The sequence below is a fragment of the Puma concolor genome, chromosome C1 (genome assembly GCF_028749965.1).
Source record: "Puma concolor isolate L17-30 chromosome C1, mPumCon1.1.hap2, whole genome shotgun sequence".
In the NCBI taxonomy this organism is placed as follows: Eukaryota; Metazoa; Chordata; class Mammalia; order Carnivora; family Felidae; genus Puma; species Puma concolor.
In genome coordinates this window covers 99,806,001-99,812,194 of record NC_141674.1, presented here as the reverse complement: position 1 = coordinate 99,812,194, position 6,194 = coordinate 99,806,001, and the positions used below count along the sequence as shown (strand labels likewise).

The 6,194-nt window shown below is 57.4% G+C and overlaps 1 long non-coding RNA gene across 1 annotated transcript; it reads left to right on the top strand.

Moving 5' to 3' along the window:
- Positions 1-464: 464 nt before the first annotated feature.
- Positions 465-5,907, top strand: LOC147578275 (uncharacterized). Its single transcript, XR_015255021.1, has 2 exons — positions 465-792; positions 5,484-5,907. It is a non-coding gene; the product is annotated as an uncharacterized LOC147578275 (long non-coding RNA).
- Positions 5,908-6,194: the final 287 nt, after the last annotated feature.

Genomic DNA, 6,194 nt, shown 5'->3' with positions numbered 1-6,194 from the left:
GCTGTCCCTTAAACCCATTCCCTCAGGGACCTGTCCTGTAACCTGAGGCTCAGATGCTGCTTACAAGGCAGATCTCAGGGAGGGAGGAGAAGGGAAGCGCTTCGGGCTGGTCATCGGTCACTGAAACCTCAGTGTGAACTAGTCCCCCATCATCCTTCCAATGGAGGAGTGAGGTAGACAGGACAGTGAGGCAGGGGTGGGGATGGAATACGGAGAGGGTGAGGAGGGCGTTGGGAATGTTGGGGCGCAGAAGAATCCAGAGCGGCTGCCTGGTACACGGGGAAACATTGCCGAAGTCAGAGAGAGATCAGGGTTCAAGTCTGGACTTTTCCAGCTGCTGGAAGTGTGGCTGGAGGCAAGGTACTTAAGCTGTTTGTAGTTTTCTGATCTGTAAAATGGGGCGGATACTAGCTAATTTGGGGGTACGTCTGAGGGTAGAGGGAGGCAACCTGGAGAGGGCTTAGTCGGTGGTGATCGGGAGGCGCGCTGGGCGCCGAGGACTGGGCCCTGCAGGCTGGATTCACCACCGAGCAGCAGGAGGTGGCCCCTCTACATTGCGGTTACCGTTTCCCTTCTCTCGGCTGGATCTCCCGGGCTCTGCTCTTTGTCTGGGGCCAGCTGTGCCCACAGTGACAGCCACCTACATTCATTCGTTGTGAGAGAATGCACCTTCTCCCACCTCCCACCCCGAACGGGGAGCAGAGGCGAGCCTACGATACTCTTTCCTTCCAGCTCCAGGAAGGAAAGGGTGAAACATTCCACGGTCCCCTAGAACGCTGGGAGAAAACACCGGTAGGTGGGAGGCACTTCAGCGGCGGGGGCGTGGGGGGCGCCGCGGGCGGGGGCTGCGGCGCGGGTGCGAGCGGGGCGCGTCCCCTGCCCCCGGGGCGTCGTTAAAACCCCGCTGGCTCCTTCCCCGTCCCTCCGTCCCCGGCGCAGTCCTCCGGCCACACCGGTTTTCTCTTCCCACCCCAGCCCCTCCCACCACTCCTGTGCCCAGTCTCTGCGTGCGCGAGCCGGGGACCGCGGCCCCCACCGCTGGTGGGGGACAAGGGGAGCGCGGGGGCGAGGGCGGCAGTGAGGGCGAGGCCTCTGCCATCCCTCTCCTCGCCCCACCCCTGGCTCCTCCTCCTCTTCCTTTCTCTCCCCCCCCCCCCCCCCCAATTACACCCTTTCTCCCGGTGCGCTACCTCCTTCTCTCCCCAGCTCCTACAGCCTCCCGGTCTGGACCGCCCCAGGGGGAAGGCCAGTGCCGTGGACCCCGATCCCAGCACCCCGCTGACCTATTCTCGCTTTGCAGTGAGAAGGAGCTCTAAAGACCACTCTGCCGCAGGCCCCGACCGACAGGTCCCAGTCGGCCTGCGCCTGCTGCTGAGATCCGCAGCCTGCGCCCCTCTCCCGGGCACTCCACGCCCCAGGCACTGCCCTGTGTGCCCCGTCTAGGGTGGCCCCCAGGCCCGGTAAACTAGACAGGCTCGCAGTCCCCACCTCTGAGAGCCACATGTTGGGGAAAAAGGGAACAGTAACAAAGCGAAGTCGCTGTCCCCGCCTGCCCCTGGGTACAGACACTCCACGGAGCTCACGTTGTTCCCTGGGCCCGGGAGCGGGCAGCGGGGGAGGGGGTAGCTGGAGTGTCGGGGTACTGCACCGCGATGGATGGAACTGGAAGGGAGCTTCTCACACTAAGACTGCGGGTCCTTCTGGCGAGGCCGGGCCCCAGAGCAGAGTGGGGCCTCATCCAAATTCAACCTGGCGCTCTGGAAGCCTTTGACATTTCCTCTGCGGGAAGAGGCTCCACCATAGGTCACATTGCTCTAGGAATGGGGAAAAAAAATCGTGATCTGAACTGCGGTGGAGAGTGTTTACCCAAAATCTTATTAAGGTTTATTTTTAGAGCCTATGTCGGCTGGCCTTATCACCAGAGACAAATTCTAGAGGGGTCTCTCTGTTCTCCTGACCTTTAAGAAAAGACTTCAAAGATGAGAGACAAGCAGGGAGAGGCAGGCTCTGTCCTGGGCCGGGTCCACCACGCAGCCGGTAATGCCTGGCCGGTGGGAATCCTTTCCAAAGGGTGAAAGGCATTGTCCAGCCCTTCTTCCAAGCCTAGACACCACAAAAGACAAGTCTCCCTACCCACTCCCATCCCATTCCGGCACCGTCCTGCCTCCAGCCGACCTTGGGAAAAGGCCAGACTGACCTTGGGGGTCGTCTCACAATAACAATTACTAGGTGCCATTACTGTCCACAGGCTTCCCCTGCAGTAGCTCTTTTAATTCTCGCCTTAGTTCGGTCATTATCCCCATTTTACAGATTGAAAAAGGAAGGCACAGGTGTTGAAGCAACTCCCCGGAGGTCACAGAGCTTTCGGATTGTTCTCTTCAGCACAACAGAGTTCTGGCCTGGAGGCACCCTGCCCCAGCCCTCAGGGGCCAGAGAGCAGTCTGGAAGATGGCCACACCCTGGCAGATCTGGCCACAGGCCCCGAGGCAGGGCCTCAGGCGGTATGGATTGCTGCAGCAGAGGCAGGGACTTGCCAAGGCACTGTTGGAGCCGTGCCCAAAGCTGCCTCTCCCTGCCAGGCTGCAGAACCCATCTCCCACATCTGCGTCCTGAACGGCCACCGCTTTCCTAGGACCCCACCAGCAGCTGGGTGTCTCCCTCTCCGTCAGACTCCAAGGAGTCACGGTTTTAACGGCCCCCAGTTCGCCCAGCTTTGCGGAGGGGGTGGGGGAGGATGTGGAAGGTCTGAGTGAAATCCCCAGAGACCTAGAGGGGTGGCTGGAGAGTGGCTCAGAGAGTGACTTGACTCCCCACTGTGAACCAATCAGAACGACTGGGGTGGGGAGGGCCCTCCCCCAGGAGTTGTGCCCCCCTGGGGTTGGGGGGAGGAGAGGCTTGATTCAAAAGGAGATGGGGGTGGTGGTGGTGGGATGCTGAAATTCATAGAGGGAGGGACTCAGTCCTGCCCTGGCTCTGGGGACTCCTCAGGCACCGTCCTTTCTTTGGCTCAAAAACTGCCCCATACCACACGTTTGCCAGCTCCCTCTGATGTGGCCAGGGGAGGAGGGGGGCGGGGAGGACAGTCCACATGGCCGGAGCAGAGCAGGGGAGAAGAGCAAAAATCCGTGGGAGTGCCAGGAAAGCTGGAGGGGCTGTCTCCTTTCCTGCAGGAAGGAAATCAAGGCCACAAAGAACTAAACTGCCTCCTGGTGCAAGGCGGGGGCCGGACCACCTGGGAACATTGCCTTAGCGCAGCAAGGGAGGAGGGCCAAGGTGGCTACAAGCCACAACTGTGTTGAGAGCCACCAGGAGAGTGTGCCCCACCCGCCCCCCACATGTGGCTATACAGCTATGTCCCTCCAGCCTTTCAGTTTTTCATGCCAACTTTAACACACTTTGTGTCCACATTGGAACATACCCATATTTGGACATAAGCCCCCACACGCATCCATACTGGTGGGCAAAATAAAACACCAGTGTAGCCATTAGTGAAGATCACCGTCGTGAGATACACATTTGTCCTTTGACACGGAGACAGGCTCAGCCCCAGAGATATACCCCGACAGACTCCAAGACACGTCAACTGGGCGTTCCTAGGGAGGGTCACTATGGCCCACTGCTGGCTACGCCCAGACAGCTGGCCCCAGAGCCCAGTATCTGGCACCTCCATGGCCACAGCTCAGTTGTTCAAACCAAGGCTGGTCTGGGAAGCTCTGAGAATCCGAGGAATTGCTCTGGAGATACTGGGCTTCCTAGAGAGGTTTCAGACACTCAAACTGTGGGGTCACCTGAGAAGCTCTGGGAGCGTCCTAGAGGGAAAGGAAAGTTTTATGTAACTTTGGCCTAAAACTTCCACGAGGTCAGTGCTGATCAACAGTGCTCCTCGGCCCCACGGCGTCCCCTGGCTTGGATGCCAAGGATCACGGTGCCCCTAGTTTGCTCCGTGTGTAGATAGATCCACACAGGAAAAGCACAGACCTGGAGGCTGGATAGTGCGGGTTAATAGCCCAAATTATGGAGTCAGATGGCTGGGTCTGAATCTGTGCTCTGCCACTTACTGTGTGACCCTGGGCAAGTTACTTAACCTCTCCAGGCTAAGCTTCCTCAATTGTGAAATGAGAGCAATGATAATCCTTACACCCTAGGACTATTTTAAGAATTAAATGGACACAGTTGAGCGAAGTGCTTAAACAATACAAAGCAAGTTCTAAGAACCTGGGTAGTCCGGTGAGAGGGTCTGGGGCCCAAGGGGCAGGCAATGGGGTGTCTGGGGAGTGGAGGGTGGCCCGGAGAGAGGCGAATGGCCAGCAAATGACCACAGACCCGAGTCTCTGTGTGTCAGCTTGAGTATTCTGGAGGGAAAATAAATCAGAGCGTATTTCCTCAGGGAGCATGGTGTGCTCAGCCAGAAAGCCGCAGAACAGAGGAACATTCTCTCATTACGGTGTAATATCCAAGATAATGTTCTCCTTTCACAGGAGCCCAGAGCACTTAGAGATTGCATTGTCAGAGTCCCACTTGCATGGGCCCTGGGCTGGGTGGCTGAGACTGCCAGTGCCGGTCCGCTGCTATAGTGGGGATGACAGAACCTGGGCCACGGGCACTGTGGGCCCAGCCACACTCAGCAGAAGGACTATAGCCTCCGTGCTCCCGCAGCAGGTCCGCTGGCACATGGCCGACCCGTGGAGAGACGACTGCCTTGGAGGTCCTCACCAGCTCAGAAAAGCACAGAGGCCTTGGAGGGGCTTTCCAGAAGCAGGGGATCTCTCTATGCTCACTGCACTGCCAACAGGAGAAATGGGGGGCAGGGGGTCTAGTCCTGAAAGTTGGCACTTACTTCCTGGCAGCCTTTGCAGGCTATGTCTGTGTCTAAGGTCCCCTGAGCCGGGGCAAAGCAGACAGAGGGAGACCCCACAAGAGAGGGCAGGAAATGACTTCTCTTCTGTCCAGTGCAAGCCCTCCCTAGGCTGTGGACTCTGTTTGGGTGAAGAAACCCAGGTGGGCATAACTCACGGGTGACAGCCCTCTGCCTCTTTGGTTGTTGTGCTCCAGGCTGGACCACACATGCAGGGAGAGGCGTTCTTTGTGTGAGGAGACACAGACCCACTGAAGGATTGCATGAGCCCAAAGAAATTTCAGACACCTAATGACTTGAGAGGGTCACCGAAGCAAAGAAAAGTTGCCAAAGATCGGTATGAGTCAGGTCCGGGGAAGGCTCACTACTTTTCTCCTCTTTTTTTTTTTTTTTTTTACATTTATTTTTGAGAGACAGAGAGTGAGTGGGTGAGGGACAGACAGAGGGAGACACAGAATCTGAAGCAGGCTCCAGGCTCTGAGCTGTCAGCACAGAGCCCGATACGGAGCTCGAGCCCAGCAACCGCGAGATCATGACCTGAGCTGAAGTTGGACGCTTAACTGACCGAGCTACCCAGGCGCCCCTACTTTTCTCCACTCTTAAGCCAGGTTTGATGTTTCCCTTTTAGGAGAAAGACGGAAGCATGTGATTCCTGAATTAAGAAGTTCTTCACGCCCCTATTCCAGACCTCCTGCCTGCCTGGGCTCCCATGCAAGCCCTCGTGCTCAATGACTCCCTACGTGCCTTCAGCGAAGAGTGGCATAGACCCATTTCCACAAGTCATGGCATAGACCCATTTCCCCCACACTGGCTACTGGCACCAGGGAACCTCATCATCTTAGCACCTTTTGCCTGGATTTCTGCAAGGTCTAGGTCTCGTATGGAAGTCATGAGACAAGACCATTGTACTCCTAGCGCTTAAGGTAGAGACAGACACGCAGCGGGTGCTCACGGCTTCTCAAGTGCCTCCCTATTGCCAATGGCCAACCAGCGACGGCCCGATGGCAAAGATTTTACCACCGTTGGCCAAGTATGAATTGTGAACCAGCATGGTTCTGCGTGCTTTGTGTGCGCTGTGTTGTTCGGTGTTGTCACAACCGTCCGGGACAGGTCCTCTCCTTAACCGCGGGTTACGGATGAGGAGCCTGAGGCACAGAAAGGTTAAACGCTTTGCTTAAGGCCGCACAGCTACTAAGCGATGGGGCCAGCATTTGAACCTGGGTAAAGTCCAAGCATCTAGCTGTGAGACACAAGGTCCTTTGGCACGGCCCTCAGCCCTCTCCAGCTCCAGCTCCTGAGGTGCCCTACCTTGGGTCCCACTAACAGCCTGTGTGCCCCG